Source organism: Sminthopsis crassicaudata, chromosome 3, assembly GCF_048593235.1.
Source record: "Sminthopsis crassicaudata isolate SCR6 chromosome 3, ASM4859323v1, whole genome shotgun sequence".
Taxonomy (NCBI): Eukaryota; Metazoa; Chordata; class Mammalia; order Dasyuromorphia; family Dasyuridae; genus Sminthopsis; species Sminthopsis crassicaudata.
Genome location: NC_133619.1, coordinates 139740252 through 139764471, shown reverse-complemented (window position 1 = coordinate 139764471; position 24220 = coordinate 139740252). Strand labels below are relative to the sequence as shown.

Here is a 24220-nt window from a genome sequence, read left to right as displayed (position 1 = left end):
CAATAAAATAGATAAACCTTTGGTAAATTTGATCAAAAAAAAGAAAGAGGAAAATCAAATTGATAGTCTTACAAATGAAAAGGGGGATCTTTCCACCAATGAAGAGGAAATTAGAGAAATAATAAGGAGTTACTTTGCCCAACTTTATGCCAATAAATTTGATAACTTAAGTGACATGGATGACTTCCTCCAAAAATATAGGCTCCCTAGATTAACAGAGGAGGAGATAAATTGCTTAAATAGTCCCATTTCAGAAAAAGAAATAGAACAAGCTATTAATCAACTCCCCAGGAAAAAATCCCCAGGGCCAGATGGATTCACATGTGAATTCTACCAAACATTTAAAGAACAATTAGCCCCAATGTTATATAAATTATTTGAAAAAATAGGGGATGAAGGAGTCCTACCAAATTCCTTTTATGACACAGACATGGTACTGATACCTAAACCTGGTAGATCGAAAACTGAGAAAGAAAATTATAGACCAATCTCCTTAATGAATATTGATGCTAAAATCTTAAATAAGATATTAGCAAAAAGACTTCAGAAAATCATCTCCAAGATAATACACTATGATCAAGTAGGATTTATTCCAGGAATGCAGGGCTGGTTTAATATTAGGAAAACTATTAATATAATTGACCATATTAATAATCAAATTAATAAGAACCATATGATCATCTCAATAGATGCAGAAAAAACATTTGACAAAATCCAACATCCATTCCTACTAAAAACTCTTGAGAGTATAGGAATAAATGGATTATTCCTTAGAATAATCAGGAGTATATATTTAAGACCGTCAGTAAGCATAATATGCAATAGAAATAAACTGCAACCTTTCCCAGTAAGATCAGGAGTGAAACAAGGTTGCCCACTATCACCATTACTATTCAATATAGTACTAGAAACGCTAGCCTCGGCAATAAGAGCCGAGAAAGAGATTCAAGGAATTAGAGTAGGAAATGAGGAAATTAAACTATCACTTTTTGCAGATGACATGATGGTATACTTAGAGAACCCCAAAGACTCTGCTAAAAAGCTACTAGAAATAATTCAAAATTTCAGCAAAGTGGCAGGATACAAAATAAATCCACATAAATCCTCAGCATTTTTATATATCACTAACAAAATGCAACAGCAAGAGATACAAAGAGAAATTCCATTCCAAACAAATGTTGAGAGTATAAAATATTTGGGAATCCATCTACCAAAGAAAAGTCAGGAATTATATGAGAAAAATTACAAAACACTTGCCACAAAAATAAAATCAGATTTAAATAATTGGAAAGACATTCAGTGCTCTTGGATAGGCCGAGCGAATATAATAAAGATGACAATACTCCCCAAACTAATCTATTTATTTAGTGCTATACCAATCAGACTCCCAAGAAACTATTTTAATGACCTAGAAAAAATAACAACAAAATTCATATGGAAGAATAAAAGGTCAAGAATTGCAAGGGAACTAATGAAAAAAAACTCAGAGGAAGGTGGTCTAAGTGTACCTGATCTAAAGCTATATTATATAGCAGCAGTCACCAAAACCATTTGGTATTGGCTAAGAAATAGACCGGTAGATCAGTGGAACAGATTAGATACAAAGGACAAAAAAGGGTACATCTATAGCAATCTAATCTTTGACAAACCCAAAGATTCCAACATTAGGGATAAAAATTCATTATTCGGAAAAAACTGTTGGGAAAACTGGAAATTAGTATGGCAGAAATTAGATATGGATCCACACTTAACACCATATACCAAGATAAGATCAAAATGGGTCCATGATTTAGGCATAAAGAGGGAGATAATAAATAGATTAGAGGAACAGAGGATAATCTACCTCTCAGACTTGTGGAGGAGGAAAGAATTTATGACCAGAGGAGAACTAGAGATCATTATTGATCACAAAATAGAAGATTTTGATTACATCAAACTAAAAAGTTTCTGTACAAATAATACTAATGCAAACAAGATTAGAAGGGAAGTAACAAATTGGGAAAATATTTTTAAAAACAAAGGTTCTGACAAAGGTCTCATTTCCAAAATATATAGAGAACTGACCATAATTTATAAGAAACCAAACCATTCTCCAATTGATAAATGGTCAAAGGATATGAACAGACAATTCTCAGAGGAAGAAATTGAAACTATATCCACTCACATGAAAGAGTGTTCCAAATCACTACTGATCAGAGAAATGCAAATTAAGACCACTCTGAGATACCACTACACACCTGTCAGATTGGCTAAGATGACAGGAACAAATAATGACAAATGTTGGAGGGGATGTGGGGAAATTGGGACACTAATACATTGCTGGTGGAGTTGTGAAAGAATCCAGCCATTCTGGAGAGCAATCTGGAATTATGCCCAAAAAGTTATCAAACTGTGCATACCCTTTGACCCAGCAGCGCTACTACTGGGATTATATCCCAAAGAAATACTAAAGAGCGGAAAGAGACATATATGTGCCAAAATGTTTGTGGCAGCTCTTTTTGTTGTAGCTAGAAACTGGAAGATGAATGGATGTCCATCAGTTGGAGAATGGTTGGGTAAATTGTGGTATATGAAAGTTATGGAATATTATTGCTCAGTAAGAAATGACCAGCAGGAGGAATACAGAGAGGGTTGGAGAGACTTAAATCAACTGATGCTGAGTGAAATGAGCAGAACCAGAAGATCACTGTATACTTCAACAACGATACTGTATGAGGATGTATTCTGATGGAAGTGGAAATCTTCAACATAAAGAAGATCCAACTCACTTCCAGTTGATCAATGATGGACAGAGGTAGATACACCCAGAGAAGAAACACTGGGAGGGGAATGTAAATTGTTAGCACTAATATCTGTCTGCCCAGGTTGCATGTACCTTCGGATTCTAATGTTTATTGTGCAACAAGAAAATGATATTCACACACATGTATTGTACTTAGACTATATTGTAACACATGTAAAATGTATGGTATTGCCTGTCGTCGGGGGGAGGGAATAAGGGAGGGGGGGTAATTTGGAAAAATGAATACAAGGGATAATATTATAAAATATATATATATATAATTAAAAAAATTAAAAAAAAAAAGAAATAAAAAAAAAAAAAAAAAAAATCTCAAGTAAGAGGTAGCAGAAAAATTTGGAAGAAAAATGTGAGTAATTAAGAAAAGAATATAAAAAAAGAGTTAACAGCTTGGTAAAGGAGGCAAAAAATACTGAAGATAACACTTAAAAGCTTTGTGAAAGAGATACAAAAATTCAGTAAAAATTACTTAAAAAGCAGAATTGGACAAATAAAAATAGAGACAAAATCTCAGTAAAGGAAATAATTTATTTAAAACTAAAATTAAGCAAGTGAAAAGCAATGACTCCTTAAATTACTAAGCAACAATAAAACAAAGCCAAAATAATGGAAAAAAGAATATGTGAAATATTTCAGTATAAAAACAACTGGCCCAGAAAATAGAATCAGGAAAGATAATTTAACAATTATGGGACTCCTAAAATAATGCTTTAAAAAACAACTACAGCAACAAAACCTAAATAAACAAAGAAAATCCACAAAACCTTAAACATCATATTTCAAGAAACCAACTATAAAATTGCCTTGGTCAGTAATGAAAATTCTGATTAATTATTATAGTCAAATATTGGAGGTTCTAGGTAAAAGGCAAAATATTACAAGCAATCAAAAAGATACAAACCAAATATTGTGGAGCCACATTCTGGATCACATAAGATTTAGCAGCTTTTATATTAAAGGAGTTTAGGTCCTCAAATAAAATATTCCAGAAGGCAAATGACTAAGTATTCCCAAATTACTTAATTAGTCAAACTGTGTTTAACCATTCATGTGAAAAAATTAATAACGAAATAGAGGTCTAGCATTGCTTATGAAAAGCAGAGCTGACACTTGAAATCACTAAATACCTTATCATTATTAAGACAAGTAGAAGGTACATACACAGACAAAAGGCACAGGAAAACTGCATTTTGCTACAAGGTATCATAGATATTGTAGTAATATGAATATTTAAATATATATGTACCAAATAGCATAATATCCAAATATTAAAGGGAAATTTAAATGACTTACATAAGGAAATGACAGTGAAATTATTTTGAAAGATCTCACCCTTTTTCTCCCAGAATTAGGTAAACCTATCCAAAATAAATAAGAAAAAAGTTAATAATAGAATTTTTTAGAAATGTTAGATATGATAAACTTCTGAATAAAATTGAATAGAAATACAAAAGAGGACATTTTTTCTTAGATGTACATGGCATCTTTCCAAAAATTGATGATGTGTAAGGGCACAAAATACCTAACAAAGGGATATCTTTCTATATACATTGGTATAGAAGAAAGAGACAGACAGAGACAGAAAGAGAGAGAGAATGAATTTAGTAAAATAGAGTTATTAATAACAATAGGGAATATGAGTGGAATGAATTTACTCATAAAACAAGTGGATAGAAGAATGGATTAGAAAACAATATTTAAAAAATATGTTGTTCATAAGAAACAAACTTGAAAAAATTGAGACACACAGACTATAAACAAGGGTCTGAGGAAGAATATATCATGTTTCCGAAGAGATTTAAAAAGAAAGTAAGAACAGCAATTACGAACTCCAAAAATGCAAAAGGCCAAGAAGACTTAAATAAAAGAGAAAGGAAAACTACATTTTAGTATTATTAATACTTCCTTTGATTTTCCGGAATGACATTTTCAGCATTAGCAAATTAAATTGTAGGCCCAATTAATTGCTCTTCCTCTATTGGATTTTGGATATTAGATAGATAGATATTATAATGACATGAATATTATACACATTTGTACTAAATAGCATAACTTCAAAATTCTTAAAGGACAATTTAAATGTTACAGAAGGAAATTTCATAGTAAAACTATATTGAGAGCTATTGCCTTTCCCCTCCCAGATATAAATAAATATAACCCAAAAACAAATAAGAAAAAAAAATTAAGGAGATGAATAGAATTTTAGAAAAGTTGCATATGATTAAGCCTCTGTATAAAGTTGAATAGAAATTGAAAAAAGTACAACTTTTTAAGATACACATGTCATATTCAAAAAATTGATAATACATAAGGGTACACAATATCTAACAAAAATGCTAAAGAGAGAAGTAATAAATGCATTCCTTTCAAATCATAATGCAAGAAAAATCACATTCAATAAAGGACCTTTTAAATTAAATTGTATAAACTCAAATAATGACTGGATCAAAGGACACAGCACAAAAACAATAAATAAATTCCTTGAAGGAAAGGATGAGACCATATACCAAAATTTATGGGATACAGACAATACGGTACTTAAAGGAAAATTTATATCTCTAAACTCTTACAGCATTAAAATAGAGAAAAATCAGATAAATAAATTGGGCTTTTGTTTTAAAAACTTAGAAAAAATCAAATTAAAAATTGCCAATTAACCATTAAAATGTTACTCCTGAAAATCAAGAAAGATTGATATTACTAAAGATATAAAAACCATTGAACTAATAAATAAAAGTAGAACCTGTTTTATCAAAAAAATCAAATAATGAAATGTATAAACCATTAATCTTATTTTTAAAAATAAAAGAGAAGACAATCAAGTTACCATATCAAAAGTACAGAGGATTAATTGACTTCCAAGGAAGATGAAATTAAAAGAATTATTAAAGGTATTTCACCCAATTATATGTAAATAAATCTTTTCATATAAGTGAAATGGATGAATATTTGCAATAATAAAAATTGCCCAGATTAATAGGTGAAGAAATAGATTATTTAAATAATAAATGCCTATGTAACCTTATCTTAGATAAAGAAACTCAACTAACCATGAATGGGCTCCCCAAGGGAAAAAAAATCCCCCACACTAGACAGATTAAAAAATGAACCCTAACGAATATGTAAAGAATAATTAATTCTGGTGCAACATAAACAATTTAGAAAAGTAAAAGTATCTTATCAAATTCCTCTTATGACATAAACATGGTGCTAATACCATAACCAGAGAGGGAAATAGGGAGAGAGAAATTATATGCCACTTTCTCTAATATTGATATAAAAAATTAAATGAAAAAACTAGCAGGAAGATTAAAGCAACATTCCACAAAGATTAATTATACATTATAATCAGGTATGTTAAACTATCATAAAAATAGTAATACCATCATACCATCATACCATCAAAATAATTGACCATGTCTATGAGAAAAAATACAAAAATCATATGATTATCTCAATAAATGAAGAAAATTTTTTGACAAAATATATCTGTTTCTAGTAAAAACACTAGAAAACATAGGAATAAATAAAGCTTTCTTCAAAAATCAAACATAGTAGCTATTAAAAACCATTAGCAACCATTTTATGTAATGGCAATAATGTAGAAGCCATTCCAAGAAGATTGAGGTGAAGCAAGGATGCAATTATTAATGTGCATTAATTACATTACTCCTACTAATAGTAGTAATAGTGTGTATTAATATCTGATATAATGTCTAAATATCTGATTACATGGTCTATATACTAGAAATTCTAGATTATAGCAATAGGAGAAGAGAAAAAAAATTGAAAAAATATAAACAGCAGTAAGAAACCAAACTATTATTATACACCAAAATCATTCTTGGTATACTTAGAGAATACCAGAAAATCAAGCAAAAAACTAGTTGAAAACATTAATAAATTTCATGAAGTTGCAAAATATAAAATAAACTCACATAAGTTATCAACATTTCTATGCATTAGCTATCAAATCAGGAAGGAAAAAATAAAGAGAAATTCCATTTAAAATTGCTGCAAGCAATATAAAATGCTTGAGAGTCTTACCTGCCAAAACACACTCAGGAAGCATAGAAATTCAATTACAAAACGCTGTTCTATCAAATAAAAGCAAATTTTTAAAAACATGGGGAAAAAATATTTCTTGTGAATGGAACAGGCAAACTGATAAAAATGAAAATTCTACCCAAATTAATGCAAATATTCATTGCCATACTGATTAAACCACCAAAAATATTTTATTGTAATAGATAAAATAATAAAATCTATGTGTAAGGCAAAATGTGAAGAATGTATGAGTAGATTTTTTTAAGTGAAGAAAAATGGCCTGAAATTACCAATTCTCATAATGTATTAAAATGCAATAACTATTAAAATAATCTAGGACTTGTCAAGAAATAAAATGGTGGACCAGTGTAATATTAGTACACAATGTGAAATAGTAAATGACCATAATATTATACACCCAAATTTCTAAGCTTTTAGTACACAATGTGAAATAGTAAATGACCATAATATATAAACCCAAATTTCTAAGTTTTTGAGATATTAATTCCCTATAGGACAAAAATATATTGTCTGACAAAAGAGACAAAATCTTGAAGAAACTAACTAGATTAACATTTCACCATAAAGTCAAAAAAGGCACATAAATTAGATATAAAAATTGATATCATAAATATAAGTTGAGCATGGAGAATTTTATTTGTTATGCCTATGGATGTTAAGAACTTATGGCCAAAAAAAGATAAAGAAAATTTTGGGATATAAATAAAATTAATTTGAAATGTTTTTAATTAAAAGAATTTTGCACAAAGAGAACCAATTCAACTTTTTTTTGACTACATATGCATGGGTAATTTTTTATAACATTATCCCTTGCACTTACTTCTGTTCAGATTTTTTGCCTTCCTCCCCTAACCCCTTCCCCCAGATGGCAGGCAGTCTTATACATGTTAAATACATTACAATATATTCTAGATACAATATATGTGTGTAGAACCGAATTTCTTGTTGCACAGGAAGAATTGGATTTAGAAGGTGAAAATAACAGTTTACACTCATTTCCCAGTGTTCCTTTTCTGGATGTAGCTGATTCTTTCCATCATTTATCAATTGGAATTGGATTAGCTCTTCTCTATGTGGAAGATAACCAGAATGCATCCTCGTACAGTATCATTGTTGAAGTGTATAATGATCTTCTGGTTCTGCTCGTTTCACTTAGCATCAGTTGATGTAAGTCTCTCCAAGCCTCTCTGTATTTCTCCTGTTGGTCATTTCTTACAGAACAATAATATTCCATAACATTGATATACCATAATTTACCCAACCATTCTCCAATTGATGGACATCCATTCATCTTCCAGCTTCTAGCCACTATGAAAAAGGCTGCCACAAACATTTTGGCACATATAGGTCCCTTTCCCTTCTTTAGTATTTCCTTGGGGCATAAGCCCAGTAGTAGTATGGCTGGGTCAAAGGGTATGCATTTTGATAACTTTTTGGGCATAATTCCAGATTGCTCTCCAGAATGGTTGGATTCTTTCACAACTCCACCAACAATGCATCAGTGTCCCAGTTTTCTCACATCCCCTCCAACATTCATCGTTATTTGTTCCTGTCATCTAGGCCAATCTGACAGTTGTATAATGATATCTCAGAGTTGTCTTAATTTGCATTTCTCTGATCAATAGTGATTTGGAACACTCTTTCATATGAGCAGAAATAGTTTTAATTTCATCATCTGAAAATTGTCTGTTCATATACTTTGACCATTTATCAATTGGAGAATAGCTTGATTTCTTATAAATTAAAGTCAATTCTCTGTATATTTTGGAGATGAGGCCTTTATCAGAACCTTTAAGTGTAAAAATGTTTTCCCAATTTGTTACTTCCCTTCTAATCTTGTTTACATTAGTTTTGTTTGTGTAGAAACTTTTTAATTTGGTGTAATCAAAATTTTCTATTTTGTGATCAATAATGCTCTCTAGTTCTCCCTTGGACACAAACTCCTTCCTCCTCCACAAGTCTGAGAGGTAAACCATCCCATGTTCCTCCAATTTATTTATGATTTCGTTCTTTATGCCTAAATCTTGGGCCCATTTTGATCTAATCTTAGTATGTGGTGTTAAATGTGGGTCCATGCCTAGTTTCTGCCATACTAATTTCCAGTTTTCCCAGCAGTTTTTGTCAAATAATGAATTCTTATCCCAAAAGTTGGGATCTTTGGGTTTGTCAAACACTAGATTGCTAATTTTATTCACTATCTTGCCCTGTGAACCTAACCTATGCCACTGATCAACTAGTCTATTTTTTAGCCAATACCAAATGGTTTTGGTGACTGTTGCTTTATAATACAGTTCTAGATCAGGTACAGCTAGACCACCTTCACTTAATTTTTTTTTTATTACTTCCCTTGAAATTCTCGACCTTTTGTTGTTCCATATGAATTCTGTTCTTATTTTTTCTAGGTTATTAAAATAGTTTCTTGGAAGTCTAATTGGTATAGCACTGAATAAATAGATTAGTTTAGGGAGTATTGTCATGTTTATTATATTCGCTTGGCCTATCCAAGAGCACTGAATGTCTTTCCAATTATTTAAATCTGACTTTATTTTTGTGGCAAGTGTTTTGTAATTTTTCTCATATAATTCCTGACTATTCTTTGGTAGATGGATTCCCAAATACTTTATACTCTCAACATTTGTTTGGAATGGAATTTCTCTTTGTATCTCTTGCTGTTGCATTTTGTTAGTGATATATAAAAATGCTGAGGATTTATGTGGATTTATTTTGTATCCTGCCACTTTGCTAAAATTCTGAATTATTTCTAATAGCTTTTTAGCAGTGTCTTGGGGTTCTCTAAGTATACCATCATGTCATCTGCGAAAAGTGATAATTTGATTTCCTCATTTCCTACTCTAATTCCTTGAATCTCTTTCTCGGCTCTTATTGCTGAAGCTAGAGTTTCTAGTACTATATTGAAAAGTAATGGTGATAGTGGGCAACCTTGTTTCACTCCTGATCTTATAGGAAAAGGTTCTAGTTTATCGTCATTACATATGATGTTTACTGAAGGTTTTAAATATATGCTCCTTATTATTTTAAGGAATAGTCCATTTATTCCTATACTCTCAAGCGTTTTTAGTAGGAATGGATGTTGGATTTTATCAAATGCTTTTTCTGCATCTATTGAGATGATCATATGGTTTTTATTAATTTGATTATTAATATGGTCAATTATACTAATAGTTTTCCTAATATTAAACCAGCCCTGCATTCCTGGTATAAATCCCACTTGGTCATAGTGTATTATCCTGGGGATGATTTTCTGAAGTTTATTTGCTAATATCTTATTTAAGATTTTAACATCAATATTCATTAAAGAAATTGGTCTATAGTTTTCTTTCTCAGTTTTCGATCTATCTGGTTTAGGTATCAGTACCATGTCTGTGTCATAGAAGGAATTTGGTAGGACTCCTTCAATCCCTATTTTTTCAAAAAGTTTACATAGCATTGGAGTTAGTTGTTCTTTAAATGTTTGGTAGAATTCACCTGTAAATCCATCTGGTCCTGGGGACTTTTTCTTAGGAAGTTGGTTAATAACTTGGTCTAGTTCTTTTTCTGAGATGGGACTATTTAGACTACTTACTTCTTCCTCTGTTAATCTGGGCAAGCTATATTTTTTGAAGGTATTCTTTCATTTCATTTAAGTTATTGAATTTATCGGCATAAAGTTGAGCAAAGTAGCTCCTATTGTTCTAATTTCCTCTTCATTTGTGGTGAGTTCACCCTTTTCATTTTCAAGACTAACAATTTGCTTTTTCTCTTTCCTTTTTTTTATCAGGTTTACTAAGGGTTTGTTTATTTTGTTGGTTTTTTCATAGAACCAACTCTTAGTTTTATTAATTAATTCAATAGTTTTTTTACTTTCAATTTTATTAATCTCATCTTTTATTTTTTGAATTTCAAGTTTTGTGTTTGTATGGGGTTTTTAAATTTGTTCCTTTTCTAGCAATTTTAGTTGTAAGCCCAATTTATTGGCCCTCTCTTTCTCTATTTCATGCAAGTAGGCCTGTAGAGATATAAAACTTCCCCTTATTACTGCTTTGGCTGTATGCCACACATTTTGGTATGATGTCCCATAATTGTCATTTTCTTGGGTGAAGTTATTATGTCTATGATTTGCTGTTTTACCCAATCATTCTTTAATATAAGATTATTTAGTTTCCAATTATTTTTTGGTCTATTTTCCCCTGGCTTTTTTTTAAATGTAATTTTGATTGCATTATGGTCTGAAAAGGATGCATTTACTATTTCTGCCTTACTGCATTTGATTTTGAGGTTTTTATGCACTAGTATATTATCAATTTTTGTATAGCTTCCATGAATTGCTGAGAAGAAAATATACTCCTTTCTGTCTCCATTTAGCTTTCGCCAAAGATCTATCATATCAAACTTTTCTAGTATTCTATTTACCTCTTTGACTTCTTTCTTATTTATTTTGTGGTTTGATTTTATCTAATTCTGAGAGTGCAAGGTTGAGATCTCCCACTATTATCTAATTCTGAGAGTGCAAGGTTGAGATCTCCCACTATTATAGATTTGATATCTATTTCCTCTTGCAGCTCTCTTAAGAATTTAGATGCTGCACCACTTGGTGCATATATGTTTAATATTGATACTGTTTCATTATTGTTGCTGCCCTTTAGCAGGATATAATGCCCTTCCTTATCTCTTTTAATTAGATCAATTGATCTAGAGATGAGGATGGCTACTCCTACTTTTTTGGTTTTGCCTGAAGCATAATAGATTCTACTGCACCCTTTTACTTTTAGTTTGAATGTCTCACCCTGTTTCAGGTGTGTTTCCTGTAAACAACATATAGTAGGATTCTGACTTATAATCCAGTCTGCTAACTGCTTCCTCTTTATGAGGCAGCTTGCCCCATTCACATTTATGGTTAGAAGGACTAATTCTATATTGCTTGCCATCCTATTAACCCCTGCTTATGCTTTTCCCCTTTCCTTCCCTCTTATCCCCCTACCCAGTGTTAAGCTTGTGAACACCACTTGCTTTTCACAGCCCTCCCTTTTTAGGATCCCTCCCCCACCTTAAAGATCCTCCCCTTATTTTACCCCTTTTCCTCGAAAATTCTGTATTCCCTTCCCCTTAGTTTACTCCTTCCCTTTCACTTTTCAATGAAGTGGAAGAAGTTTCACCATAAATCGAATATGTCTATTGATACACACTATGTTCATTTCCCTCCTTTCTTTCTCTCAGATATAATAGGTTACCTTTGCCTCTTCATGAGATGTAGTACCACCACTTTACACTTTTTTATGATATAATTTCCTTTCCACCTCTAGTTTCTAAGACAAATTGTACATATGTTCTTTACATATTTTTTTTGGCAGAAGTATAGTTCTCAAGATTTCTTTTTACCTTTTTAGAAATCTCTTGAGTTCTGTATTTGAAGATCAAACCTTTTATGTAGGTCTGGTTTTTTCATCAAAAATAGATGGAATTCATTTATTTCGTTAAATGTCCATTTGCACTGAGCTGAGTGTGATCTGAATCTATAAAGCAAAACTCTATTTAAAGGTAAAGATAATGCTATATGAATGAGGTACAGAAAAAAAACTGACACAGAAGTGTTAGACAGGGGAACAGGGTTGGTAGTTTTGCAAACCTATACTCTTAGGAATAGATTAATTAGGGAACAATATGTAAATACATATTTACATATATGCAAACATATATATGTATCCGTTTGTAAATACATATATATATAACCATAACTATAGATATACATAACTATACCCAAATTTGTGTGTGTGTGTGTGTGTGTGTGTGTGTGTGTGTGTGTGTGTGTGTGTACCATGAAGGGTATAGCACCCTCCAAAATCTTTGAAGAATAATGGGAGAAGGAACAGCATAACATGAAGTACAGAAAAATACAGATTAATGGGAGTGAGACAAGGTGTGTAAAGTAAAGAGAAAGAGGGAGGGAAAGTGTGGGGGGAGAATATAAAGGATGACTCCTTAGGTGGGGAGAAGATTAAGCAATAGAAAGTCAAGTTAAGGAGTAGAATTAAAGTAGAAGACTTAACAGGAATAGGAAATGAGAGGTATCCCAAACAGTAGAACAAGGATCAGAAATTGAATTTATTAGAAAAAATTAGGGTTAATAATCAATGATTTCCAAGTTAAAGATTCAATCAAGAGAGAAATCTATAGTATATATATCCTATATAAATATCATTGTAGATACATATCTACATATGTATAAATGCATATATACATATATATGCATGTATACATTTAAACATAGGCATGTGTGTATCTATATGTATGTGGGAGCTTGAACTTTATATATATATATATATATATATATTTGGGAGGATTAGAAGGGAAAAAATAAAATAAAAAGTGCATAGGAATAATCAAAATAAAAAATGAAAATGACAGGGAAGCAAAGAAAAGATGGATAGTTATGAATATAATTTATTCTATTATTATATACTCTTTATTGAAATGTAAATATCTTGGTTATTTTAAATATGCCCTGATGTTCTGCTGGGCATATGACAATGCTTTGTTTTGGTGGGCTTTTTTTTTTTCCTTTTTTGTATTTCTTTTTTCTATTTTTGAAAAATTTTCTCATTCAGTTTTAAATAAATATTTTAAGAAAGAAAAATAAATAATAGCTCTACCACAAGTTATCTAGGTGATGTTGGGTAAGTCAAAGCTGGATCTATGATTCTTCATCTGAACCTTCACCATACTGACTTGTGACAGCAGGTCAAAAGTAGAAAAGAAAAAAAAAAAAACAAAACAACTACAATTTTTGCAACCTTGAGCTGGCAGTTGTGTCATCACAGTCTTTCTACCCATGAAGATCAGTGTATTTATGATTATATTAGTACTATCCTGGCTTTAAATCTCTGTTTGGCTCTATTTCTCTTTCAGATTTTTTTTTTATTCTGGCAGTTGTGAGAAGTTCTGGTTCCAGATATGTCATGGACTTTGATTTACATGAACTTGGATCACTGTTTGGACACTGCTTCTTTTTCCTAGGGGAAGGATATTTTCACTCCTTACTGATTATGACATTGATTCCTGAAATATATTGAATCACCTATCCACATAGTATATTATGCAAAGAAATAAACTGAACTACTTAATCTAGTGTTGAAATAAAAAAAAAAAAAACATGAAAATTACATTACAGGGTTAGTTTATTACTCCATGAAAGTCAATGTTTTGTTTCTGGTTTTAGGTCCAAGAAATCATGCATGATATATTCTGTAGTATGTACTATGGTATGGCTTCAGAGTTTCATTCTTTTAATTATATTTATAACTTAATATTTCAACATTTAAAGTGATCAATGTCATCTTGAAACTTACAGATTCAATACTGCAATTTTCTGAAACATTATGAGAAGAAAAAAAATTATAAATTCCTAGATCCTTATTCAACTCCATTACTTTCAATTCTCCATCTTATTCCATTGGTTAATTCAATTCATTTCAGTTTAATTCACATAAGTAAAAAATAAATAAATTAATTAAAGGCACTATTTAACATAAAGAAGAGAGCACTAATAATTAAAATAAATGAGGAAAGATCTACTGCAAGATCTGCTACTTAAATTAAGTCTTCTGTGGATATAAGATTGGATAAGAGGAAACAGGTACATCTGAGGTTTGTAGGCATCTGTACAAAGATATGGAGATGAGAGATGCAGTGGCCAGTTTATCAAGGGCAAATACATCAATTCAATTCAATTTAATTAATTTTATTAAGCATCTCCTATGTGCCAAGCATGGTGCTAAACACAAGAGATGCAAATAAGAAATAAAAACATTATTTTCTGCCTTAAAGAAGCTTACATTCTAGTGAGAAAGAAAAAAAAAATATATATATATGATAAAAGGAGAAAAATAGGGGCAAAGTAACCAGTAGGGAGTATCCACCATGAGGCATACTGTTCTGTGGAGTTCAAACCAAGTAAAGTTGCTATTAAAAATGAAAAGTTAAAAGTTTGCCTAGAATATAATAAACCTTTGTAACATTTTAAACATAAGATTACGTGCTAGGAAGATAATGGTTTATATTTGGTATATATTGAGTTTAAAGTACCCTTGGAATATCCAGGTAGAATTGCCAAAAAGTAATCTGTGATGTAGTACTGAAAATCAGGAGGGAGACAGGAGCTAGCTATGCAGATTTGGGAGTCATATACATAGAGATGGTAATTAAACATATGCTAGCTAATTCAATTTCCAAGGAAGAAAATGTCAAGAAAGAAGATAAGAAAGGTAATGTCAAAGCCTTCCAAATATGTTGGTGATGAGATTCTCAGTAGGTGGGTGTGGTTGTCAAAAAGAAAATTGGACTGCTGATGGTATTGTTCTCTTGGACAGTCAAGGAAAATGCTCAGACTGAGATGAGTTTACCTTCATAATAACATTCTCTGTGGAGTTCATTCAATTAGAAATTTAAGTTATATCAAATTCCTGAGGTTCAACCACTGTGGAGGTCACAGGCAGTCCTTGCTATGTCCAGCCAAGATATCCACATCATGTCCCTGAGATTAAATTTCCTCTGTGAAATCTGCCCACACCATCTTTGGTGCATGCACTCCTTTGGGTTAATCCACCAAAGCATTCTGCTTCTTGTGTTTCCTCTTAACCTTTCCCATGCTACAAGGTATCTCTCCTCAGTCCCGCACTATTCACTCTTCTCATGCCCCGCCATGTCTTATGATGTTTTTCCCCCTTTTTTTATATTTAACTAACTCTTTTAGGATGCTAAATCCCTTTTAGAATTTATCCTGCCAGCTAAGAGTATACTCCAACTTCTTAAGGTATTTACTTTTTCCTGTCTAATTGTAAGATTCACCAAGGAACTTGCCCTTTCCATCATTATTGTTAAAAGCCCTTTCCTTGCTATGTGTTCTTCCACTCTATTTGATATTTATCATTCCTGGTATTTTTATCCCTTCCTTTTGTCTGCAACCTCTTCTAAATAAAGCTATCATTTGTCATTGTGAATTTTTCAAGTGACCAAATTGGTGCTTCTCCTAAAGCATATCACTTGATGCTACATCAGCTACATCATTGTATAGATTTACTTTGGGGAAGGAAAGACAGAACATAGATGCCAATCATACAAGAGATACTATGAAAGAAAAAAATAGGGGCAGCGAGGTGGCCCAGTGGATAGAGTACCAGCCTTGAATTCAGGAGGACCTGAGTTCAAATTTGGTCTCAGACACTTAACACTTCCTAGCTGTGTGACCCTGGGCAAGTCACTTAACCCCAGCCTCAGGAGAAAAAAAAAAAAAGAAAAAATAGCAGATTTATGTTCTCCTGCCTTTCTGCTTTCTGACATATATTATATACATGTATGTATACATACATATATATATACATACATATGTATATATATATGTGTGTATATATATATATATATACATATACATACATACAAAGAAACCTTTAGAATAGATATCATTGAATGAAAAATAAGACTTGTGAATGAAATTACCAATTTTGTTATTTCAGAGAGGATTTTCAAAAATAGAAGCAATCATGACACAATAGTATTGTCCAAGTGAATGAATATATGTATAGAACAACAAAAGAGAAACTAGAAAAAAGAGAAAATCAAGAGATTTGTGGTAATGGAGGATAAAACAGCTTCTCTCAAAGGATCATAGAATCATTGGTTCAAAAACTTAGGGTTGAATATGACCTTTAAAGGCCATGTAATTTTACAGATAAGGAAAGTTAGTTTCAGAAAAGTTTTTTTTTTTTTTTTTTTTTTTTTTTTTTTTTTTTTTTTTCTGAATCACCTAGCTAACTGATAGAGGATTTGAAGCCAGTTTTTTTTGTTGTTTTTTTGTTACAAGTTCAGCACTAAATATATCATTCTAGCCTTCCTTCCATTTGGTATGGAGGTTGGGACTAAGCATCAGTAGATAGGAGCTTATATGTTACATCTATAGCAGAAGTTGCATTTGAGGGTTTGGGTGGATGCAGATCAGTAATTCTTCATATGAGTAATGAATGCAGGACAAAGTTTTAAGGAGAGGAGAGTATAGATTGGGAGGAAGAACTCAGTAGGATAATCCATTTGAGGAAAAATACAGTACAAAAATACATGAGAGGATAATTTTGGAAATATCTATAGAAGAATTGTACATGTTTAACATGTATTGGATTACTTGTTCTCTAGGGAAGAAAGTGAAGGGAAAAGAGGGAGGAAAAAATATTGGAACACAAAATTTTGCAAGAGTGACTGCTGAAAAATATCTTAGCACATATTTTGAAAAGGAAAATTGTTAAGAAAAAAAAAGAAAGATCAGGAAATACATAAAATGCCTGTTTGGGCATTTAATATGTTAATATCCTAATCTGTTTCTTGTTTTCAAAGCAGAGTATGATAATTTTCTATATACATGTTGCATTTTATACCCCTGAAACCCATTAAATGAGAAAGTGGGGAAATTTGCAGTATCAGTTCTATGCAGTAGATATTTATCAGTGCCTATTATGTCCTTTACACTAAATTGCCTACTTTGGAGAGATACCATATGAGACTGTTTGAAAGATTAGATGTTTTTTTCATCCATGAACAACTTTGAAAATACCCAACCTCCACTAAAGCCTTATTTTCTCATCTCTAAAATTAGAAATATGAGCTTGATTAAAAAAGTACATGAGATACAGGTCTGTATGAGTGATGGTAAGCAGGATATGAAGTCTGAAACAAAGAACAACACAAAATAAGAGTGGTAGATTAAGGCTAATTTGTTATTATAAGTTTTTCACTATCAGAAACAACTTTGAGAGGTCAAAAAAATCACTTATAAGATTCTATTCTATTTGATATTTCAAATGCTTTTACTGAAATAGTCAATTTTATATCCATTTTAGTTTGTTCCCTGAATACTTATGAGCAGGGTACAATAATACATAGCTTTTCAGTAAAATGAGAGGTGAGGACATAAGTAGCTGCATTTAGTGAGAAATGCCCTTGGACTGCTTTTCAATAGCTTACCTCTGTCCTTTTTCCTTAGTTTCTTTCCCTGCTGAAACCATACCTTTTATAAAGTATTTGTTTTTAAAATATACATCTGATGAAATTTATCCTTTCTCATTATTTTTCCCTCTCCCAAGGTGATATAACTTCTTTTCCACAGCATAACGCTTTTCTCAATTCTTGGCACCTGTACCCAGATACCTAGATATTTTCAAGCAAATAAATATCTCATGTAGGTTTGAAATATTCTTAGTTTATTTCAACTCACTTATATTGAAAGGTAGTAAAGTATTATCTTTCACCACCCTCTGTCCCTTACAGATTTCTACTTCCAGTGACTGTAGATCTTAGTCATTTCAAGTTATGTTTCATTGTGTGTTTGGCATCTATATAGTTTTCTTTTGTTATTTTCTCCAAAATCCCTTCCAAATCCTCTTTTGGTCTACCAATTCAAATAACCTATGAATTGTATTGTAAATATCCTGAGTAACCTCTATACTCTTTGAAGTTTGCTACAAAATTGCTTTTGTTGTTACAAAGTAAGAACAAAGATAGCATTTCTACCATTCTGTTAAAATCCTAACACTGAAGAACAAAATTAAGGGAGTTTCTTTTTTTTTATCAATATCAAAATAAACCTTCACAGCATATTTCCTCCCAAAAAGGCTAATAAAATTGAACTTCATTGTATCCTATAATGAGAGGTTAAGTCTGGAAAACCCTAAGAACCTTTGAAGTCTATTTTGTAAGCATATATTTTGGAGCAGGACTCTGAATAGTTCTGGAGTTGATTCAATTACAAATATGCATTTAAATAGACCAATTTGGCTTTAGTCTAAAAGGGCATGAAGAAAGATGGGAAATGGTCCCAGAGTTCCTTATGGGTCACATGGTTGAGGGAAGAAGAAACATTTATTAAATACCAACCATATGCCACACACTGTGCCAAGCACTTTACAAGTATTATCCCATGTACACCTAATAAAAATACTGATATGTACGTGTTATTATTATCCCTGTTTCATAGTTCAACATACCCTATATTTCCACAAGGAAGATAAAGATTAAGATACTTGCCCAGTATAACAAAGCTATGAAGTGTTTATCATCAAATTTGAGCTCAGTTTTTAATTGATTACAGAACTCATGCTCTATCACTGTCACTTAACTGCCAACCAAAGAGATACTATGAATTCAAAATGTTAATTAGAAAAGGCTTAAAACATTTCCCTAGGTATTAAGACAATTTCTGAAAACCACAGTTTTTTATTTTCACAACATATGCATAGATAATTTTCGGCAATCACCCTTGCAAAACTTTTTGTTCCAAATTTTTCCTCTCCCTTTCCCCTATTCCTTCCCCTAGAAGCAATCAATCCAATATATGTTAAACATGCAATGCAAACAAAATAAATGGAAATACTATGTTGTGATACACATTCAGTCCTCACAGTCCTCTCTCTGGGTACAGAAGGCTCTTTTCATTACAAAACTATTGCAAGTGGCCCTAAATTATCTCATTGTTGAAAAGATTCATGTTTTTCAGAATCAATCATAATGCAAACTTACTTTGTCATATACAAGTATCTCCTGGTTCTACTCATTTCACTTAGCATCAGTTGATGTAAGTCTCTCCAGGCATAATATTCCATATCATTTAATACCATATCATGCAATACCAAAACTTATTCAGCCAATCACCAGTTTCCATTTTCTTCCCACTACAAAAAGGACTGCAACAACATTTTTGCACATGTTGATCCAGTTCCCTTTTTTATGATAATTTTGAGATACAGACCTCGTAGAGTCACTGCTGGAATAACTGATATGTACAGTTTGATAGAACTTTGGGAATAGTTAAAAAATTGTTCTCCAGAATGGTTGAATCAGTTCACAACTCCACCAACAAAATATTAGTGTTTCAGTTTTCCCACGTCTCCTCATGATTTATTATCTTTTCTTGTCATTTTAGTCAATCTGTGAAGTGTTTACCTCTGATTTGTTTTAATTTGCATTTTCTGATCAATAGTGATTTAGAGAATCTTTTCATACGACCAAAATGATTTCAATTTCATCTGAAAATTGGAGAATCATTTGAAGTCTTACAAATTTGAGGCAATTCTCTATATATTTTAGAAATGAGGCCATTATCAGAATTCTTGATTATAAATTTTCCTCCCAATTTATTGGTTCCCTTCTAATCATGTTTGCATTAGTTTTGTCTACACAAAAACTTTTTCACTTCATACAATCAAAATTATCCATTTTCCATTGCATATTATACTCCAGTTCTTATGCATACCTTTGACCTAGCATGTTTCTACTGGGCTTATATCCTAAAGAGATCCTAAAGAAGGGAAAGGGACACATGTTCAAAAATGTTTGTGGCAGCCCTTTTTATAGTGCCAAGAAACTTCAAACTGAATGGATGCCCATCAATTGCATAATAGTTGAATAAATTATGTTATATGATTATTATGGAATATTATTGTTCTGAAAGAAACAACCAGCAGGATGATTTCAGAGAGGCCTAGAAAGACTTACTTGAACTGGTGCTAAATGAAATAAGCAGAACCAAGAGATACATGGCAACAAGAAAACTGTGTGATGATCAATTTTGATGGATGTAGCTCTCTTCAACAATGAGATGATTCAAACTGGTTCCAATTGTTCAGTGATGAAGAGAGCCATCTACACTCAGAGAGAGTACCATGGGAACTGAATGTGGTTCACAACATTGCATTTCCACTCTTTTTGTTGTTGCTTGCATTTTATTCTGCTTCTTTTTTTTTCCTTTTCTTACCAATTTATTTATTTATTTATTCATTTATTTTTGCAACACAATAATTGTATAAATATGTATGCATGTTTCACATTTAACATACATTATTACCATGTTTAACACATATTGGACTACTTGCCATCTAGGGAGAGCATTGGGAAGTGGGGGGAGAATTGGAATACAAAGTTTTGCAAGTATTAATGTCAAAGAATTGTCCATGCACAGTCTTTGAAAAATAAAAAGCTTTAAAAAAAATTCTCTAGTTCTATTTTGGCCACAAATTTCTTCCTTCTCTACCAATCTGAGATGTAGACTATCTTTGTTCTTCTAATTTATTTATAATAGTACTCATTATGTCTAAATCATGAACCCATTTTGACCTTAGATTGGTATAGGACATTAGGTGCAGGTCAATGCCTAGTTTCTGCCATACTAATTTCCAATTTCTCCAGCAATTTTTGTCAAATAGTGACTTATTATTCTAGAAGCTGGGGTCTTTGGGCTTATCAAAGACTAGGTTACTATAATCATTGACTATTGTGCCTTCTGAATCTAACCTATTCCATGATTAATTATTCTATTTCATAGCCAGTACCAATTGATCATTGCTGCTTTATAATATAGTTTAATGTCTGGTACAGCTAGGAAATCTTCATTTGTATTTTATTTCATTAATTCCCTTGAAATTATTGACCTTTTGTTCTTCTAGATGAACTGTTATTATTTTCTAGTTTTGTAAAGTAATTTCTTGGGATTTTGATTGGGATGGTACTGAATAAGAAGATTAATTTAGATGATTATTTTTATTATATTAGCTCTGCCTACCTATGAATACTTGATATTCTTCCAGTTGATTAGAGCTGACTTTTTATGTGGAAAGTATTTTGTAATTGTGTTCATATAGTTCCTGACTTTGTCTTAGCAAGTAAATTCCCAAATATTTTATAATATCTAGAGTAATTTAAAATGGAATTTCTCTTTGTATATCTTGTTGCTGGATTTTGTTGATAACATATAGAAATTTTGATGTTTTACTTGGATTTACTTTGTATCCTGCAACATTGCTAAAATTATGAATTATTTTTCTTATTTCTTATAATTTTATAGTTGATTGTATAGGATTTTCTAACTATACCATCAGATCATCTTCAAAGAATGATAATTTGGTTTCCTTATTACTTCTTCTAATTCCTTTAATTTCTTTTTTTTTTCTTTTCTTATTGCTTAGGCTAACATTTCTAATACAATATTGAATGGTAATGGTGATAGTGGGTAACCATGTTTCTCCCCTGAACTAATTGGTAATGGTTCTAGTTTATCCCCATAACATATGATGCTTACTGTTTGTTTTTAATACATGCTACTGATAATTATAAGGAAAACTGCATTTATCTCTATACTCTTTAGTGTTTTTAATAAAAATGTGTGTTAGATTTTGTCAAATGCTTTTTCTGCATCTATTTAGATAATCATATGATTTTTGTTAGTTCGGTTATTGATACAATTAATACAATTATGCTAATAATTTTCTTAAAACTATACCTGCATTCCTGGCATCAATCTTGTAGATACTTGCAGAATCTCTTTGCTAATATTTTAGTTAAGATTTTTGCATCAATGTTCATTAGAGAAATTAGTCTATAATTTCCTTTCTCTGTTTTGATCCTATCTGGTTTAGGTATTAGCACTATGTATGTGTCATAAAAAGAATGTGGTAGAATTACTTATTTCCCTATTTTTTCAAATAATTTATATAGTATTGGAATTAATTGTTCTTTAAATGTTTGGTAGAATTCACCTTTCCACTTGTCCTTGGAAAAATTTTTCTTAGAAAGTTGATGAATAGCTTGTTCAATTTCTTTTTTCTAAAATAGGACTATTTAAATAACTAATTTCCTCTTCTGTTAATCTGGGCAATTTATATTTTTTTGAGTATTCATCCATTTCACTCAGATAGTCAGTGTTATTGGCAATCAGTTGGGTAAAATACCTAACTATAGTTTTCATTTCCTTTTCATTGGTGGAAAGTTCACCCTTTTCATTTTTTATATTATTAAGTTTGTTTTTTTTTTCATTTTCCTAATTATATCAATTAAAGCTTATGTTTTTTTTTTTTTTTTTTCAGGAAACCAACTCTTAGTTTTGTTTATTCATTCAATAGTTTTTTTTTTACTTTAAATTTTATTAATCTCCCCTTTTATTTTCAGAATTACAAATTTAGTATTTAATTAGGGTTTTTATTTTTTTTTCTTTTTCTAGCTTTTTTTTTTAGTTGTATGACCAATTCATTGATTTTCTTTTTCTCTACTAGATACAAGTAAGCATAGAGAGATATAAAACTTTCCCTAAAACCTGCTTTGGTTGCATCCCATAAATTTTGATATGTTGTCTCATTATTGTCATTTTTTTGGATAAAATTATCAGTTGTGTCTATGATTTGTTGTTTCACCTGCTCATTCTTTAGGATGAGATTATTTAATTTTCACTCAATTTTTGTTCTCTTTTTCCCTGACTCTTTATTACATTTAATTTTTATTGCATCATGATCTGAAAAAAAAAAAAGATACCTTTAAAGATACCTTTAATATTTCTACTTTTAGCATTTGATTTTGAGGGGTTTATGCCCAAATAAAATTGTTGACCATGCAATACAAGGAACTATATATAATTATACTAGAACAAGAAGTATTTGATGATGGGCAGAAGATATAAGATCATGAGACTATTTCAAGTATATGTAAAAGAAAAGCTAATTTTAGTTTACTTGAACTCAGAATAAATAAGAAAAAAGTTAATTTATAGGTTTAAACTTGATATAACAAAAATATTTTTATAATTGCATGTTACTTTATAGGTTATAAAATGTCTTTAGGTCCTCACAACAACAAGTTGTAGTGCCATATCACTTATAGATTTGGAAACTGAGATTGAAGGAGAAGCTAAGTGACTTTCTTAGGACTAGAAAACAATATCAATATTATTTTAATTCAAGTCTTCTTGATAGTCCATTGATCTATTATGCAACTCTAGTCTTTATAAAGTACTATCAGTTAGAGATGACCAAAAATTGTAAAAGACTGTTTCAGGAAGTTATAGATTTGCTATCACTTAAATTCTTTAAAAAGAAACTGAACAACAATTTCTAGGAATATTTGAGTTTTTCTATTTGAGTCAAGGGAAATGACTTTTTTTGTTGCTTCTAATTAAGCTCTTTTAATTCTGTTATTGTTTATAATAAATCAGAAAAATAAGATCATATATATCATAGAATTCAAAAATCTGTCAGGAAAAAAAATATATCACCATTTTTTTTACTACCACTACTACCACCACCACCACCATAACCACTATCGTCAGAACTACTCCTTTTCCTCCTTTTTATCCTCCTCAATATAAACCACTTTATCCTTTGTATACACACACACACACACACACACACACACACACACACACACATGTGCATGTGTATGTATGCACAAGAATACATAGACATAGAAGAGAGAGACATATTTACAGTGAGAAAGAGAGATTTTTTTATATTTTTGGAGAGTCTATCACAGTGACTTATGTAACAGGTGCTTAAT

General features: G+C 31.1%; 1 long non-coding RNA gene across 1 annotated transcript in view; it reads right to left on the bottom strand.

The window, feature by feature from the left end:
• The window catches only part of LOC141564922 (uncharacterized), a 271840-nt gene that overhangs the window by 35357 nt on the left and 212263 nt on the right, over window positions 1-24220 (bottom strand). The gene's annotated exons all lie outside the window — the stretch shown is intronic.